Genomic DNA, 19,148 nt, shown 5'->3' on the forward strand with positions numbered 1-19,148 from the left:
CCGGCAAGATTCTGGTGCATCTGTCTCCTGTGGTGGCCACATGGTGTCCCCTTGACTCCACCTTCTTTTTCCTAGCTTTCAATTTAGTTTTCCTGCCTAGCTCTATTCTATCACAGGCCAAAGCAGCTTCTTTATTTAATAAAAGTAACACATATACAGAAGGACTTCCCACACCCCCTCCAGTCCCTTCTGATACTTAAGGCAAACTCTTAACTGTGAGCACCTACAGAATAAAAATAGGTTGCATACTTCCATTGCACAGTGGAGGGATGAAGTTAGCATGAAGAAATTGACTGAAGTGAGACTAAAACTCATCAGGGCAAACTAGAAATCCTGTAACTTTATATCTGGCTTCTGGGTTTGGAATTGTGTACTCCATTGGATTGGAGCTCTGCCCTTAGTTCTGTCACCTGTAGTACATGTGGCCTTTCTCTAGAGGCTCTTCTCAGTACCTGTATGTAGTCAGATTTTCCTTTGGGCAGTCATCTCCCAAATAATGACAGAGACTAATTATAATTAATTATGAAGACATATCCTATAGCTTACTCTTGTTCCTAACTAGTTCTTATAACTTAAATTAACCCATTTGTATTAATTTACATTTTGCCACGTTGTGTTAACCTCTCTTCCATCTGGCACCTCCTGTTTCCTCTCCTGGCATCTCCTTTCTTCTTCCCAGAACTTTCTTTTCCCAGAAGTTCTACTATACCTCCTGCTAGCTATTGGCCATTCAGCTATTTATTATACCAGTCATAGCAGTGCATCTTCACACAGTACAGATACCCACAACACCTGTAACTGTCCTTGTAACTCCTAAATACTAGGTTTCCATTGCAATTTAGGCTTCACCCTCAAAGTGTCACATATCACCTTTCCAGGGCCTGGAAGAGAGAGAGAGCCTTCTCTATTTACATATTGCCTGGCCTCATTGTGCCCCTCCCTCCTGGAACCTTAGTACAAGCATGCCTCCAAAATCAGCACCACCTGGATGGTGCCAGATTCTGTTGCCAGCTCAGCGTGTAGCTTGGTTTCCACATGTCATAGTTGTAGTAGTTTCCGAGTACCTGGGTGGATGAGTCCTAAGTGGCCCTGTTGGATCAGGGCAACACTGCTCTGGCACTCTGTTCAAATACTCCCTCCCCCTTTCCAGGCACTCTTCTTCTTAACTGAAGATTTTCCAAAGGAGTTTCCACTGTTATACCTCAGAGCTTCCTGTGGGTGGGCTCTTGCAAAGCGTACTGAAAAGAATTCTTTTTCTTCAGTATGATCAGTTTAATAACTGATAATGGACATTTGTCCATATTCACCTCGTATGCAGCCATAAATGTTCTTGTACTTTTCTCCTTGTCAGACTAAATACTTTTTCATGTCTTTCTGCTCCATTTTGGCTTAGTTTCACTGAAAACCTAGTTGAAGGCAACCAGCAATAAACATGCCACAGCCTATATGCTATGCTGTGCTGAAATTTTCTCTGCCAAACGATTAATACATTTTGAATTCAATCTCACTCAAATTAATCAGGATATAGAATATAGCCAGATTTTTTCCAGAATGTAACATGAATTGGACCTGTAGCTCAATTCCTTTTATCTTTTTCTCCCTCAAAATTTCATGAGTCTCTACTGTCTGCATATCCAATGACATTCTGTTTTTCCATACAATAGAACCTGTTAAGCTCTATTGACAGCATTTCAAGACTTCTTGGCTCGCTGATTTGAACTCTTTTCCACATTCTTTCCACAAGTTAGTTTCAAAGACCCATGAACCGCACAGTCAGGCTTATTACAGCAACAGCCCCATTCCTGGTACCAATTTTCTGTGTTAGTTAACCTTTGTCACTCTGGAAAACTAAGGTAGGAGAGATTCATTTTTGAGTCATGGTTTAGTGGGAATGCAGTCCATCTTGTCAGGGAAAGCATGGCTGCTAGGGCTCTGTCCATGGTGATTGGTGCTTTTGGCATGACTTGTTGCATCTAGGCAGACCAGGAATAGAGAGAGAACTTGGCCTGGAAATGAGGCTAAACCTACCCCTAGGAACATATATCATCCAGCTAGGCTGGACCTCCTAAAAGTGGAACAATCTCCAAAAACAGTGCCACCATCTGGCTACCAACAGTTTAACATATGAGCCAGTGAGCAATGAATTCATCCAGAACACATTGTAGTTTTTGGTATTCCTTAATTAAGATAAATTCCCCCGTTCCCTTCTTAAAACAAAAAATCAAATCTGGAATTTTACAGAGCCACAGATTAGCCTGGTTATTATGGAGGCTTATCTGTGTCTGCCATATAGTAAAACTTGAAAAGATGTGACTTGTGTTTAGATGAAACACGATAAAATGGGCAAAATCCAAGTTTTATAACTGTATAAACAAATTCTCTTTATCTTATTAATTTATGGATTGGGTAGTTTATTAACTCCCAAACTCAGTTTTTTTTTCTGTCTATAAAATTGATAGAACAGAGTATCTGTTCTATACTTATTACTAGATTTTTGTTGATAAATAAAGGAGAGGCATTTTGTAATTGCCTTGTTTGTGGTAAGTAAGCATTGAATACATGATATTGGTAAGTTGTTATAATCAAAACAACTTTAGACTTGCAGACTTCTCTTTGTAAGGTGGGCTAGTATCCCAGATAATGTAATTATATACTATTTGGCAGTTAGGAAAAAGTGGACTTTAGCATTTTACATATGAAGCTGGATAGTAGTTAAGAACACACACTGCTTTTGTGGAGGACCAGAATTCGGTCCCTATGTCAGGCAGCCCATTACCTCCTGTAACTCTAGCTCTAGGGGATCCAGCTTTCTTTTGGCCTCTATGGATGCTGCACTCATATATAAACATTCATAGATGACAAACACATGTACACAACTAAAAATGAAATCTTTAAAAAAGAAAACTTACATTTTAAAGCACTTAACTGTTGTCTTGTGGTTTTGGCACTTTTGTTGACTTGGACTATAAAACTCAAGGCAAATTAGGCCAGTATTTTATTGTGTAGTTAGAGACTGACTCTAACTTATAACCAGATCTTCTTCCAAATAAATAAGTTTTTGATAACAATGGGAAGGAAATATTAGCTCTCTTTTCAGAAAAAAAGCTCAACATTATATTAATGACTTTATTAATGTCATTGCTTTTATTGCATGATTTCATAAGTAAATGGTTTTATTTATTTGCTTGTTTTAAATAGAGTTTTGCTCTGTAGCCCTGCTGGTCTGGTACTTATTGTTTAGTCCAGGCTGCCCTTGAACTCTGTAGCACTTTTCCTGTCTCAGCATTCCAGGGTCTGGGGCAATTAGATAAACATACATAAAAAGTTGCACTGGGACCCTCTCCTACCTATACACAAAATTACCTCAAAATAGGTCATAAATGGTAGAAAATATGAAAATATATTATATAGAGAGATGTGTTATGAGAATATGTAATATAGAAAATGTAAAGAAAATTCTCTATAGATGGTAGAAAAGATTTGCAAATTGTGTCTGGTAAGAGACTTATATCCATAACATATAAAGAAATTTTAATTTTTTTTTTTTTTGGTTTTTCGAGACAGGGTTTCTCTGTGGTTTTATAACTCATAACAATGAAAAGACAATTCACTTTAAAAAGATAATCAATCCATTGATAGAATCCAAATAGACACATTTCTTCAAAGATACAAAAGACAAATAAGCACATTAAAAATTATTACCATTATTAGCCATCAGAGAAATGCAATCTGCTTGGCATATATTAGACTATCTACTTAGCATTTGTAAGAGTGGTCTTACACATAGTGGCACACACCTGCTTGTAATCGAAGTTCTAGGGAGGCTGGGAAATAACTTCAGCCTGGGCAGTGTAGTGTGACCTACAGTGTAGAGTAAAACAAAAAATAAATACTACTTACTATTCAGTGGTAGTCTTGCATGGATGAGGCCCTGGGCTTAATCCCCAACATGGCAGGGAGGACAGAACAGTAACAAACACAGGTGAGGATGTGAAGAACGTGGGCTCTTAAGCTGACTGTCTGTGATGGGGCATAATTGCAGTCCCCAGACTTGGGAGGTGGAGGGAGGAGGATAAGGAATTCACGGTCAGCCTCTACAATATAGTAGAGTTGAAGGGCAGCCTGGGCAGCATGAGAGTCTGTCTTAAGGCCCTCTGCACATATCTTACAGACGTGTAGCTTGGTTTCGTGTGGGAGCAGGGGTTGTCCGTTGCCTGCTTTTGGGACCCTTTTCTCCCACCAAGTTGCCTTTCTAGGGTTAATAGGAGAGGAGGTGCCTAGTCTCACTGCAATTTGATATACCATGGCTGGTTAATACCCATGGGAGGCCTGCACTTTTCTGAAGAGAAACTGAGGAGTGAATTGCCGGGGTTCGGGGGGGTGGGGGCTGCAGTTGGAATGTAAAAACAAAACAAGCAAACAAAAATAAGTACAAAAAACACCAAAAGGAAAAGAAAACAAAAGAAAGAAATTGAAATTTCTATTCTCATTGCCTGTGGGAATGTGAATGATGCAACTGCTTTCTAAAACTCCACAGGGTTGGACCTGTGAAACCACTCAATGGATAAAGCACTTGCCACACAAACCTGACACCCGAGTTCTATCCCTGGAGCCCACATAAATATTTCCAGAAGGAAGCAACCAACACACACACAAAGCCAAAACCCTTACCATATAATCCAACTATACCACTACTAGATACATACCCAATAGAAATAAAAACACATGTCTGCACAAAAATTCATATAGTGGAGCGAAAGAGATTTTGCTACTCTTTGCTACAAAGAGTGTTTGCTACTCAGGGCTGGAGAGATGACTCAATGGTTAGCATTACTTGCTGCTGTTGCCCAGGGCTCAGGTTTGGTTCCAGCACCCACATTAGGCATTTACAACTGTTAACTCAGTTCCAGGATATCCATTGTCCTCTGGCCTCTGTGGTGACCTGCATGCACATGTACACATCATGCAGACACACACATAAATTAAAATAAAAATCTTTAAAAAGTGCTTGATGTTCTTCCAGAGTTCTGTCTGCAGCAGCCACTGTAGGCAGTTCATAACTGCCTATAATTCTAGTTCCAGGGACAGATGTGCTCTCTGGCTTCCTTGGGCTAAACATATGAGCAGTGGGTCTGGTAAATGACACAGTGGAGAATGGCACTTGCCCTGGAAGCCTGACAGTCAGTCTAGTTTGATCTCAGGAACTCATGTAAAGGTGGAAAGAGAACTGACTTCACAAAGTTGTTCTCTGACCTTTGTGCTCCCACACGTCCTATACAGGCACGAATAGCAAACTTTTTCTTTGTTTTTTTTTTTTTAAGTAAAATATGGACTGAGGAGATAGCTCATCAGTGGTAGAGTACTGACCTAGTATTTGTGAGGCACAAGAGTTGATCTCTAGTACTATCGAGAAAAGAAAAAAATAAATATCTTTCAACATGTGAGATTTACTTGGCATTTTGAAGGAAACCTTTGTTTGTAGAACTCTCTTCTCTTGAATTAGAGTTAAGAATATATTTATCATATATTATTAAAAGTACACATACATATTTATGTGTGTATATATGTTATATAATAGATACAGTTTTTTTTTTTTGTAGTGCTGGGGATCAAATCCAGGGCCTTGTACATTTTAGGCAAGTGTTCTGTCACTAAACTATGTTCTCACTGCTAAATGGGAGATTTAGTGTTTTCCATATGATTTTTTAAAGATTATTGTTATTTTTTACATGTATGGGTGTTTTGTTTGCACATTGGATTTTGCACCATGTGCATGCAGTGCCTGTGGAGGACTGAAGAGGATGTCAAGTCTCCTGAGACTGGAGCTGCAGGCAGTTGTGAGCTGCCATGTGAATACTGGGAATCTCTCTAGCCCTGAATGAATATTATTTAAAATATTTGCTACCATAATGGGGAGAAAGTAGTAACTGATTTTTGAATTTTTTTGTATATTTGATGAATTCAACATTGTCAATCATTCAGTGATAGAGCCTGAGCTTAACCTGGGTTCAGTCTTCAGCTCCAAAAATATAAAATAAGAAAATAATCATTAACTTTTAAGTATTTCCTTTTTAGTGATGGAAACAGCCACTTTTTTAAAAACTAAATCAGTCTAATCTGTAATTACAGTGTAAATATTTGTCCCTATATCCACAGACAAGCGAAGTCTTCACACCTCATCAAGGACATTTCTCCTTGCAATAAATGGAGAGCGTTACAGAAAAACAAAACCAATCAAAATGCAGCGTTGTATAGTCCAGTCCCAACTTTCATATCTGCAACACAACTCCTGTGCCTGAGGCTCAGGGGACCATTATAGAAAGGGGGCGTACATGTTTGTGTGTGTTTGCATATGTACGAAGGCCAAAAGTACATTCTAGGTATCTCATTATCTACTCTCTACTGTATTTAAACATTTTTAAATTTTTTTTGTGCATATGGGTATTTTGTGTATGTCTGTGTACCACATGCATGCCTGGTGCTGGTGGAGGACAGACAAGGGTGTTGAATTTCCTGAAACTGAAGTTACTGATAGTTGTGAGTACTGGGTGCTGGGAATTGAACCTGGATCCTTTGGAAGAGCTGCTAGTACTCTTAACCACTGAGCCATCTCTCCAGTCCCATGCCTTCTATCCCTTACTCCATTTTTGAGACAGGGTCTCATGAATATGGAGCATCTTAATTCTGCTACACTGGCTGGCCAGCATACCCCAGGGGCCCTCCTGTTTTACCTCCTCAGTGTTAGAATTGTTGGTATGTACTCTCATGCTCTGCTTTGTACATGGCTGCTAGGGATCCAGACCCAGGTCTTCTTACACCATTTCCCAAAGTCCTAAATATCTTAACAAGTATATTTTATTGCTGCATATGAATCTAGACTTACTAACTTGATCTGTAAGAGCAAGGCTAATTTATAATTTAAAATGAACACAGTTATTTCAAGTAAATGACTTTTCAAAGTTTCATGCCACGGGGATAATTCATATTGAATTTTGGACTTAAGCATTTGCTGTTGACTATTGGGGACTTCGGTAACTTAAATGACAAAATGAATACTTAAGGTTGTGTTATATAGAGTTCCTTTTTGAGTTTTGTATATTCAAATGAGGAGAGATGAATTTTTTAAACTATTATCTAATATTGTTATTTAGGAAAGGCAGAATGTATTTTTCTCCCCTTTAGAGAGGTGTCTATGATTGAGCTTTCTGATAAATTATCCTACTTGCTTATTTCTTCAGCTGAAATAATAAGACATAGGATTTCTCTTTTCCTATTACATCAAACCCAGAATGGGCCCTTGGCTTTATTTTTGTTTTATGCTTTAAGTTGCTGTGTGCATATAAGTTCTTGGAACCATGAGGGTGTTTGTATCAAGTCAGAAACAACATAATACTTTTTAGAAGGTGAAGTTGATCTGCTAGTGAGGAATAAAAACAATTCAGTATGCTACCCTATATCATATATTCGTTCGTAGAAAAAATGAACTTCAAATAAATGTTTGTCAGAGGGTGAGTGACTGCACAAGTGCAGAGGCACTGTGGGAGCAGTCTAGAGCAATGGCTGCTCTTCTTTAACTCCAGGAGACCTAACAACTTCTTAGGTCTCCTTGGGCACCAGGCACTCATGAGGTGCACAGGCATACATGCAGACAAAGCACCCATGTACATAATTTTTATTGTTGTTGTTTTTTTGAGACAATGTTTCTCTGTAGCTTTGGGGGTACATAAAATTTTTTTAAAGTAGATTGTGTGTGTGTGTGTGTGTGTGTGTGTGTGTTTGTATAAAAGAGTACAGGTACTTTGATTAAACTGAGGTCTTAGAAGATTCTTTTTGTCTTCACTCTCTCCATCCCTCTTTTCTCCTCCTCCCTCTTCTTCTCCCCACTTTCTTTCAGCAGTTTTGCATGGTTAAATAATAGATAATTATTTTGGGCTATACTCCTACAATGGACCCCAACAGACAAGGCTCTTTAAAAAAGTCCCTTTATTGTCATGCTGCACATGTAGAAGTCAGAGGACAATTTGGGGGGGTCAGTTGTCTCCACCATTTGAGTCCCAGGGATCAAACTCAGGATGGCAGCTTGGCAGCAAGTATATTTGCCCCCAGAGCCACCTTGCCACCCTCAGTGACACCTTTTCAGGGCCTGTATTACCCAAGTGGTGGGATTATATGTCTGGCATGGGCCTAGTTCATAATGGGGACAGTGTTGCTGGTATAGACCTTGGAGGGTATGAGTTTTGCTGCTGTAATGATTGTTACAGCTTTGGTATTAGGGTCCAGCTTTGGTGTTCAGTGAGCAGGAAGGAACCAGAAACCTCACAGAAGGTATGATGCAGCTATGTTGATCTCTTTAAAACATGCCTGCAGACCTTCCTGTAGGTGAGCAACCTGTTTATACTCACTTGATCATGTTCTCAATTTTGTTTTATGTTTAAACACAAAGAGAATTTTATAAACATGGTTTTTAATAATGCTGCATTTTCTAAGAATGCAACTACTGTGTAAACTGAGGACAAACTGTACTTTGTTTTGTTCTGGGCTTTACAAGACTTGTTTGCTTCTTAAGAAATCTTACTCTCAGTGGCCTTGTTCTGATTGTCCCATTCAACTCATTTGTCTCACTCTTCAATTTTGGTTATCATATTCATGGCAATTTGATAATATATAAGTACAAGCATTTATTTTCTTAATAATACAAACACTGGTTGGCCATACCTGAGTACTTACATATTAAAGTTATTGAGGTGGAGATTGCTTTCCATTTTTGTTCTTAAATGATATTAGGCATTAGATCGTTGTTTTGCAGTATTTCATCATACTTCCCAAGCTCATGATTTTCAGGGCTCCTGCTGCAGCCTCTGTAGCACCTGGGGACCACAGGTGTATGCCATTGTACCTTATATTAATCTTTAGGATAGGGAACTGGAGAGATGACTCAGCAGTTAAGAGCATATACTGCTCTTGCAGAGGATCCAAGTTCAATTCCCTGCACCGTGTCAAGTAGCTCATAGCTACAAGTAACTCCAGCTCCAAGGGCATTCCATGCCTCTGGCCTCTGTGACGGCCTGTACTCGACATGCATGTACCCACACAGAGGCATGCACAATACATGTAAAAATAAAACATTATCCAGGTGGTGGTGGCGGCACATGCCTTCTATTCCAACAATCAGGAGGCAGAGGCAGGAGGATCTCTGAGTTGGAGGCCAACCTGGTCCATTGAGCAAGTTCCAGGACAGTCAGGTATGTGGAGAAACCCTGTCTCAAAAAACCAAACTAAATAAATGAATAAATAAGCAAAACTTCAGAAAATTGATGATGGATGGATTTTCTGCTTATATAGTATTTTGACTTTGTGCCCTTTGTAGGAGAAACATGTACTAAACTGTATTTCTATAGTTACAGGGCAGTTCAGAGTACTTTTTAAGAAAGAAATAAGAGGTCCTCCTGCATTAATAGGTGCCTATCCATTTTTCTCCTTCCCCTCCATTCCTCTTTTTCCTTCTTGTTATAAAATGTTTTCTATGTTCGCAAAAACATGGCATTGCTTATAGAAGTAATGAAGCATGTAATAAAACTCCATACTGTCTATGAGCCTGTGTGTTGCTCAGCCTAAGAAACTACAGTGCCATTTTTCTATATTTCTCTTGATTTCCATTCGTCTTAACCACTAGAGGTTAAACTATTCAGAATTGTGCTTTAATTTTTGTTATCAACCCCTTTCTTTTATTTCAGAACCATATTATTTAATTTTATTGTCTTAAAAGATTTATGTTTAAGTGTATGTATGTCTGTGTCTATATGTATGCCTGTGCACTTGAGTGCAGGTGACTGTGGAGGCCAGAAGACCCCTTGGAGCTGGAGTTACAGATGGTTGTGTACCCTCAGATGTTGGTGTTGGGTACTGGACGTGGGCTCTCTTCGCAGTTCATGCTTGTAAACACCGAGCCACCTCTCTAGCCTTTAGTTTTGCTGATATTAAAATTATATCATGGAGGGGGCTGGAGAGATGGCTTAATGGTTAAGAGCATTGCCTGCTCTTCCAAAGGTCCTGAGTTCAATTCCCAGCAACCACATGGTGGCTCACAACCATCTGTAATGAGGTCTGATGCAGACATACACACAGACAGACTATTGTATGTAAAATAAATATTTTAAAAAATTATATCATGGAACGATATTATATCTACCCAAAGATTTTTGTTTACTTTCTTTTAGTCAGTATTGTGTTTTTAAGATTCAGCTACATTGGCCTGGAAGTGTAGCTCTATTGGAAGAATGCTTGCTTAGCATGCTTGAAACCTTGGGTTCAATCCCTAACACTACATAAACCATAGTAGTACAGACCTATAATACCAGCACTCAAAAGGGAGAGGCAGGAGGATCAGGAGTTCAAAGTCCTCTTTGGTGACATAATAAATTTGAGGCCAGCCTTGGCTACATGAGACTGTCTCAAAAACTTGTTTTCCAATTTATATTGATATATGTTACTGTAATTTGTTTTTTCAGAGCGATGTATTGTCAACTTCAATTCATTCTTCTAAAGGTGAATTTTTTTCTTATTTGGTTGCTATCACACATTTTTCGTTACATCTTCTGTTGTGGAATATTATTTTAAGATGTGTTACATTTGTTTATGCTGTGGAGCATTTCTTTTAATGATGCAAAGATGTGTTGCATTCTTTTATGCTGCATTTGTTTAACTCTGTGAAGCTATGTTACTTTGCTTGCCTAAAACACCTGATTGATCTAATAAAGAGCTGAACAGCCAATAGTGAGGCAAGAGAAAGGGTAGGTGGGGCTGGCAGGAAGAGAGAATAAATAGAAGGGGAAAAAGAAGGATGGGGAAGCAAGAGAGATCAAGGAGCTAGAAAAGAAGAGGCCAGCCACCCACCCACCCAGCTAACCACGGAGTAGGAGTGAAAGTCGGATTACAGAAGTAAGAAAAGGAAAAAGCCCAGAGGCAAAAGGTAGATGGGATAATTTAAGTTAATAAAGCTGGCAAGAAACAAGGCAAGCTAAGGCCGGGCATTTATAAATAAGTCTCTCCATGTATATTCGTTTGGGAGCTGTGTGGTGGGCCCCTCCAAAACACCAAAAGAGTAAATTGAAACAATAGCCACAGTTTTCAGGTACATATGGACAAGAATTTTTCTTCTACAATGAATTAAAACCTTTTTTTTTTTCCAATAGGCATTGTCTATGTAGTAGCAGGCTGTCCTCAGACTTGTGACCTTCTCACCTTGGCTTTCAGTCTGAAATGCTGGGATTGCAGGCACACACTATGTTGAATTATAAATGTTTTTGACTGATTTCTTCTTTACTCATGGAGTTAAAGCAAATTGTAAGTTATTATTCATTGTGCATGTGGAATGCACTGATTTTTCCCCCATGATTCCTCTCCTTAATGCTTATTGCAACCTAAATAATTTCTTTTTTTTTTTTTTTTTTTTAGAAATATTAACTTTGTTTATTTATTATGTATACAATGTTCTGTCTGTGTGTATCCCTGCAAGCCAGGAGAGGGCACCAGACCTCATTACAGATGGTTGTGAGCCACCATGTGGTTGCTGGGAATTGAACTCAGGACCTTTGGAAGAGCAGGCAATGCTCTTAACGGCTGAGCCATCTCTCCAGCCCCCAATAATTTCTTTTTAAAGATTTCACAGGTGATTTTACCAGTTGAAGATAGATGTCCTGGTATTCTTTGGAGAGAGAATGCTTTGAGTTGGCACTCTTTTGCTGCATAAGTTGTTAGAGGACAGCATCCCAGGAAATTTGTACCTAAGCTGCAACATTGCTCCCGCACCTAGAAACTTTCAGTTCTTGGGCCTAGTGGAGTTTCAGCTAGGCCTGTATTTGGATTTAGTTCTTAAGTATCTCTGTTTATTTGATGAAATGAGTTTCTGAGATATGCCCTAAGTAGGTAGGGTAATACCAGAGTCACTCCATTCAAGATAGCATTGTTTTCAGGTCTGTATATGTTTGTGTGTATTTGGCATTCCTCGGGCACTCACCAAGCAGAGTAGGCCAGCTGTCTGGGGAACTCTAGTGATCTTCCTGATGACTCCCCTCCAGCACTGGGAATACAAGCATGGGGCCCCATGTCCAGGTTTTTGTTTGTTGGGTTTTTTTTTTGGTTTTTGTTTTAGTTTTACTTGGCTTCTGGGGACCAAACTCTGGTCCTTATGCTTGCCTAATTCTCCTCTTTTTGAGACAGGTTCTCAGTATTAGCTTGGGTTGTTCTCCTTCCTAGTGTTGGGTGCCCTTGTGGAGGTCAAGGACAGTTTGCAAGAGTTACTTCTTTCCTTCCACCATTTGGGTTGTGGGAATCAAATTCAGGTTGTCAGCTTGGCAACAAACACCTTTACTTGCTGAGCCATCATGCCAGCCCCTATTTGAATTTTTGAAGCAAGGTCTCACATATTCCAGGGTAACCTCTAACCTACTGTAGTCAAGAATGACCTTGAACTTCTGATTTTGCAATCTATTTTTTCCAAGAAGGTTTCTCTGTGTAGTCCTGGGCATTCTTTTGTTTTGTTTTCTTTTAAGGAAAACAAACTATCTTTTTTCATTAAACATAACAATCCAAGTTCCCACTCTCTCCTCCCCATTCTTTCCACATACTCTTCTACCTCACCCCCATCCACTCCTCAGAGAGGGTAAGGCACTTTGCTTTGGGGAAGGTCCAAAGCCCTCCTTACTGTATCTAGGCTGAACAAGGTATTCATCCAAAGAGAATAGGTTCCCAAAAAAGCCAGTACAAGCAGTAGGGAAAAATTCTGGTGCCGTTGCCAGTGACCCCTCAATCTGCCCAAGCCATGCAACTATCAGCTGCATTCAGAGGAACTTGTTTGGTCCTGTGCTTATTCCTTCCCAGTCTGATTGGTGTTGGTGAGCTCCCATTAGCTCAGGTAAACTGTTTCAGTGGGTGTACCCATCATGGTCTTGACTTCTTTGCTCATATTCTCATTCCTCCCACTTTGGGAGCTCAGTGCCCTGACAATTTTTTTTTTGTTTTTTTGTTTTTGTTTTTTTTTTTTTTTTTTTTTGGTTTTTTTCAAGACAGGGTTTCTCTGTAGCTTTGGAGCCTGTCCTGGAACTAGCTTTTGTAGACCAGGCTGGTCTCGAACTCACAGAGATCCGCCTGCCTCCCGAGTGTTGGGATTAAAGGCGTGCGCCACCACCACCCGTCCCTGACTATTCTTGAACTCAAACCACCTGCCTCTGCCTCCTGAGTGCTGGGATTCAGAGTATCTACCACCACCAAAATCCCTACTATCTTCACCTTGTAAAAGCTGAGATTACAGGAGCCATTTACCACCTCACCTACATACCAGGTATTTACTAGGTGTTTATGTGGTGCTGGAGATTGAACCTAGAGTTACTTAGGCAAGCACTCTTATCAAATGTGAAACATCCCAGCCTCTGGTATCGATTTTTCAATATAAAAACTAGACAGAAGTTTCTTTCCCACCCAGTCTTGTAGCCGTTCAGTCCCAACAAAACAAACAGATGCTTATATTAATTATAAACTGTTTGGCCTTACAAACTAAATTAACCCATAATTCTTGTCTATGTTTAGCCACATGGTTTAGTGCCTTTTCTCAGTAAGGCATTCATGTTGCTTTCTCTCTATCTGGCTGGTGACTGCATCACTTGCCTTTCTTCTTCCCAGAATTCTTAGTCTGGTTGCCCCACCTAAACTTCCTGCCTGGCTACTGGCCAATCAGTATTTTATTAAACTAATAAAAGTGACAAATCTTTGCAGTGTACAAGAGCATTATCCCACAGCAAAAAACCTTTGTACTTATGCTAAGTTAGTTTGCTTTTTACTGATTTCTAAATAATAGGGCTCTTACTTCTTTATTCCTGGTTAAGTTTAGATAAGATGTGGTAGATGGAGATGTTTGTTTGTTCTTATTTTTTGTATTTGTCTTAATTAAAGGCTCTTGAAGTGGGTATTTTGATTGGTATTTCTGTGGTACCAGTTATTTTATCCATTTCTAGTCTCTAAATCAAATATTTGTCTTTTAATTGCATATAATCTTTGTGTTCTCTCTCCTTCCTCCCTCCCCCTTTGCTTTCACAAAGTAGTGACAAGTGCTCTGATGTCATCATCTCCTTTCCTTTTGTTAAGATCTGAACGCACTTTTCATTTGGAAGACCCTAACCATACCCTCTACATTTGTGTGTACACGTTCTTTCTGGACGTGTACATACTGAAGTTCTTTATGTTCTGAGTTAGGGGATCATCTGATGTCTACTTTGTTCTTTCTACACAAACTATTTTAGTATATGTATGTGTGCACGTGTGTGTGTGTAGGTATATGTGTATGGAGGCCAGAGATCAGTGTCAGGAATCTTCCTTCTTTTTTTTCTTTTTTCCAGACAGGATCTTTTGCTGAATTAGAGCGACTGACTAGAAATGTTGGCCAATGGGCCCGTCTCCTACTACAGATACCTGACACAGCCCTGGCTGGCTTTTTATGTGTATGCTTAGGGTCTAGATGCTTCAGATCTCATGCATTTCTCCAGACCCGCTACAGAGTTTGACTGGCTCTGTTTTCTTTTTGAAAACAAGTCAGGTTCCTGGACTTAGGAAATTTATGATGATTTTTTTTTTCTTTTTAGGAAAGAAAATTGTGAAGTCTATGCAATCTTAGCTAAAGAGCCTTTGTCTTATTTTTTATTTGCATGTGTTTATGGGTTCATGAGTGTATACATAGGTATGTGCAGGTGTTTGTGGAGGTTAGCGGGTTTTGTTTTGTTTTTGAAATGACAATAAAGAGGCTTCACATATTTTGCTGTTACAGAAACAGAAGGGAAATGTTGTCATGGAAGAATGTGAAATTTATCCCAGAACTGTAAATGTCTACTTTTGGTGTTAAGTTTGGTCAAATACATGTCAGGTATTCTAACTAGCACTGTGGTTTCTTACATTTCTGAAAAGCAATTGTCGTGCCTATTATCATTTCTTTGTGGTGGTTTTTTTTTTCTTTTCAAGACAGGGTTTCTCTATTTCTGGAATCTATCTTGGAACTTGCTCTTTTAGACCAGGCTGGCCTCGAACTCACGGAGATTCTCCTGACTCTGCCTCTCGAATGCTGGGATTAAAGGTGTGCACCACTACCGCCTGACTTCTCTAGTGTTTTATTACTATATTTAGTCTATTTTATAATGCAGCCATTAAAATTGGAAGTAAAGTATCAAAAACATTAGTCTGTTGAAGAATTAGGCCAAATGAAAAAACGAACTGAAACACATTGTTGTCTAAAACTAATTGCAAATTACACTTGAAGTTGTTTTGGTAGTGGAATGAAGTACCGCTGTTGTTCTCCTTTTATAACTTATCTGAGAGTAGGTGGATGTGCAAAACAAATTGTTAGTGCTACTCAGCTGTTAGCTCTGCTTCGTTTCTCCTTTCAGGACACATGAGCCCTTTCTGTGTACTTGTAAACTCAAGGTAATGAAAGAGAGCTGGGATTCAGCTCAGTGGTAGGCCCCAGATTCAGTTCTCAGTACCCCAAAAGAGGAGAGGAAGAAAATTACAAATACCCCACATCATCATCAGTAATAGTATTTTGCAGTGCTGGGAACTGAACCCAGGGCTTTTTGTGCATGTGCATGCTGAATAAATAAATATTCATCCCCTGGTTAACTTTGTGTGTCAGTTCAGTGTTGCCGTGCCACATTAGAAGGTCTTTGAGAGCACTGTGGATTTATCTTTAGCCCACATAATAAAAAGCTCTATGTTCTGCTAACAAAATTATTTGCAGCAAATGTTTCCAGTTTTGGAAAAAATCTGAGTTATATAAATAAAATTAGTTTAAAGAAATAAAGGGCTTTATAGTCAGGTATCCTGATCTGTTTTATTTTATTATTTATTTTTTTAAGATCAAACAACTATTTTTTATTGAAAATAGATTTTTCATACAATATGTTGATTACAATTTCCCTTCCCCAACTCCTTCCCATCAACCCACTATCATTAGGAAAAGAATAAGCATCTAGAAAAAAATAAAAATATTAACAGTCTCAGCCCCACTGTTTAGTAGTTTTGTGATCTTGGAAGTTCCTAAACTCACTGTACCTCAGTTTTCCTAGTTGCAAAATGAACTAATGTATTAATACCTCATTTTATGAGCTGTCAGGATAAAGGACTTAACTCATAGAAATTGTCTAGGAGAAACTGTCAACTAGTACCCAATAAATGTTAGCTGCTGCCAACCTTTTTATTCTGAAACAAAACCATTATATCATTTATGATAAATTTGTGTTGCTTCTTAACACAGGCATATTTTAATTCCAGTGTGATGAATGTGGCTAATTAGACTACATACTAAAAATTACTGTTGGGTAAAAGCCCTAAGAATGTTTACTTTCAGATTTTGTACCGGCTAGTGTTCTGTTAACTTGAAACAAGCCAGAGTTGTTTGAGAAGAGAGAACCTCAATTGAGAAAATATCCCCACTAGACTGGCCTGTGGGCAAGCTTGTTCACAGTGTGTTTTCTTGATTGATGATTGATGTGGGAGGGTCTAGCCTACTACAGGTGGTGCCACCCCTAGGCCAGTGGTGAATAAGCCAGGGAGGCAAGCCAGTGTGTAGTGTTCCTTCATAACCACTGCTTCAGTTGCTGCCCTGACTTCCCCAGATGGGCTAAAGCTGAAAGCTGAAATAAACCCTTTCTTCCCTAAATTGCTCTTTGGTCATGGTATTTATCACAGCAATAGAAACTCTTAAGATAGAATTCATAACTTTTTTGTTGTTTTGTTTTGAGACAAGATCTTATATATATAGTCTAGACTGCCTTTGAATTCACTGTGGAGTTGAGGATAACTTTGAACTGATTCTCCTGCCTCCATCTCCATTGTGCTGGAATTATAGGCATGGGATCACTTGATATATTGAGACAGGTTCTCCCTCTGTAGCTCCGGCTGGCTTGGAGCATACTGTGAAGTCCAGACTGGCTGTCCCCCACTTGGGTGTGGTATCTGATCTAATGCCTGTAGCCCCAGCAGTGGACTCTTACAGCTGTTTTGACTCTGTCATGACATTTAAAAAAACAACTACTACTATGTTGTCTCTCATACTATAATGAAAGGAGAATTTAACCTGGAAAACTAGGAACGGCAACTCATATTAAGCATAGTTGAAACTTGATACATACTGTCTTATCATACTTGGCTCCTGTTTAAGTGAATTTCTGGATTTTAGGAATTGCTGATTTAATCTTCTCTTTTAAAGAAAGAACTGCACCGAGGGGTGTATCAGAGCTGTTAAAGCAGAGTAGAATAACAACTGAGTCTAGACCCAGACCCTCCAAATTGTAATCCTATCTCCTCAGTTTCCATCACATGAGAATTTGTGGTATAAAGAATCAGGCACAGAAAATCCATGTCTTAATTAGGATCAGTAGTTGCTCGTAAGAAAGTAGAGATGGGGCCAGGTAAGATAGGCACACCTGTAATCCTAGTACTTGGATCACAAGGTTTAGACTGGCCTGGGTTCATAGGGAGACAACCCTAAAAAACAAAAAACAAAAGAGTATTCCCTCTCTATTTTAAGATGATCTGACTCCCGTTCTTAGTGAAACTTGTCTCTGTGTGCCTTAAGAGGCTGTTATTTTCTTTCAACCTGTACATTTTTATTTATTGCATATGTGTGTGTGCATGTGTGTACATGATAGGGGTGCATACCACAGTGTGCATGTGGAAGACAATGGGAAACTGGAGAATTGATTCTCTGATTCTACTGTGGGTTCAGGGATTAAACTCAGTGGAAAAGGCTTGCACTTTTTCCATTGGGCCATCTTGCCAGCTGCCTTTTCAGTTTATGGAGGTAGATTATAAGGGATTGAAATTAAAAAGAGGTATCTATATTTAGAATTTTCTTTCCTTGCAGTTTTCAGATTTTGGAGCCTAAGGAACATTTTCCAGGGGAGATTGCCAGTACAGCCACTTTGGCAACCAAAATCTTGATACATAGCCACAGACTGGAATATTGGTGGGCCACAGTCCTCAGAAATCTTCTTCATACAGGTAGGTGGAAGACAGTGGGAAATGGAAACATGGGTTATTAACTGCTGGAAAAGTCCTTCCTACCTGTTTTTTTCTAAATTCCATTTTATGTATATGGGTATTTTGCCTGGATGTATGTCTGTGTACCATGTGCATGCTTGGTGCCTGATGAGACCAGAAGAGTGCAGTCCATCTCCTGAAATTGTAGTTACAGATTATTTTGAACTACCATGTGGGTGCTGGGAATCATACCTGGGTCTAGAAGAGCAGCCAAGGCTCTAAAAGACTGAGCTGTCTCTCTAGCAAGCACTCTTCCTATTTTTTGTTAGATTAACTAGTTAACGGTCTTTACATTTTTTTAAGAGAATTTTTTCTTTTAAGATTTATTTATTATGTATACAACATTCTGCCTCTATGTATGCCCGCACACCAGAAGAGGGCACCAAATCTCATTACAGATGGTTGTGAGCCACCATATGGTTGCTGGGAATTGAACTCAGGACCTTTGGAAGAGCAGCCAGTGCTCTTAACTGCTGAGCCGTCTCTCCAGTCTCCTGTCTTTACATTTTTAACCTTTTTTTCTTGGTAAAAACAAAGCATCCAGCTCTTAGATAGTGGGTAATATACTTTTTGTGTTATAAAATATTTGTGAAGATATTAGTGGTAAAACTTAGGGCAGTTTTGGTTTTTTTTTAGCATTTTCAAATGTATTTATGAACTTATATGACAGTTATGGATTTTCTTACAAATTATTGTAGATTTAGTAGTTTTTTTTAAAGGTTTATTTATTTATTATGTATACAGTGTTGCCTGTATGTATGCCTGCAGGCCAGAAGAGGGCGCCAGATCTCATTACAGACGGTTGTGAGTTACCATGTGGGTGCTGGGAATTGAACTCAGGAACACTGGAAGAGGAGCCAGTGCTCTTAGCCTCTGAGCCATCTCTCCAGCGATTTAGTAGTTTTTAAAGCATCAATCTATCATCAATTATCTATTTTTTGTTTGTTTTTTCGGGACAGGGTTTTTCTGTAGCTTTGGAGCCTGTTCTAAAACTAGCTCTTGTAGACCGGGTTGGCCTTGAACTCACAGAGATCCATCTGCCTCTGCCTCCCGAGTGCTGGGATTAA

At 39.2% G+C, this 19,148-nt stretch overlaps 1 protein-coding gene across 7 annotated transcripts in view; it reads left to right on the forward strand.

Annotated features, from left to right (window-relative positions):
* The window catches only part of Numb (NUMB endocytic adaptor protein), a 122,426-nt gene that overhangs the window by 7,271 nt on the left and 96,007 nt on the right, over positions 1–19,148 (forward strand). For 5 of the 7 annotated variants that reach the window (XM_041657963.1, XM_041657966.1, XM_041657968.1 and 2 more), the window contains exon 2: positions 17,906–18,042. The gene's annotated coding sequence lies outside the window, so the exon portion shown is untranslated. Of the gene's footprint in view, positions 1–10,508; positions 10,546–11,207; positions 11,344–17,905; positions 18,043–19,148 lie in introns of those variants that run through there. The other 2 variants (XM_041657964.1, XM_041657965.1) reach the window with 2 other exon arrangements.

The sequence above is a fragment of the Microtus oregoni genome, unplaced genomic scaffold (assembly GCF_018167655.1).
Source record: "Microtus oregoni isolate MIOR12 unplaced genomic scaffold, Mior012 000009F_ref0000495, whole genome shotgun sequence".
Lineage (NCBI taxonomy): Eukaryota > Metazoa > Chordata > Mammalia > Rodentia > Cricetidae > Microtus > Microtus oregoni.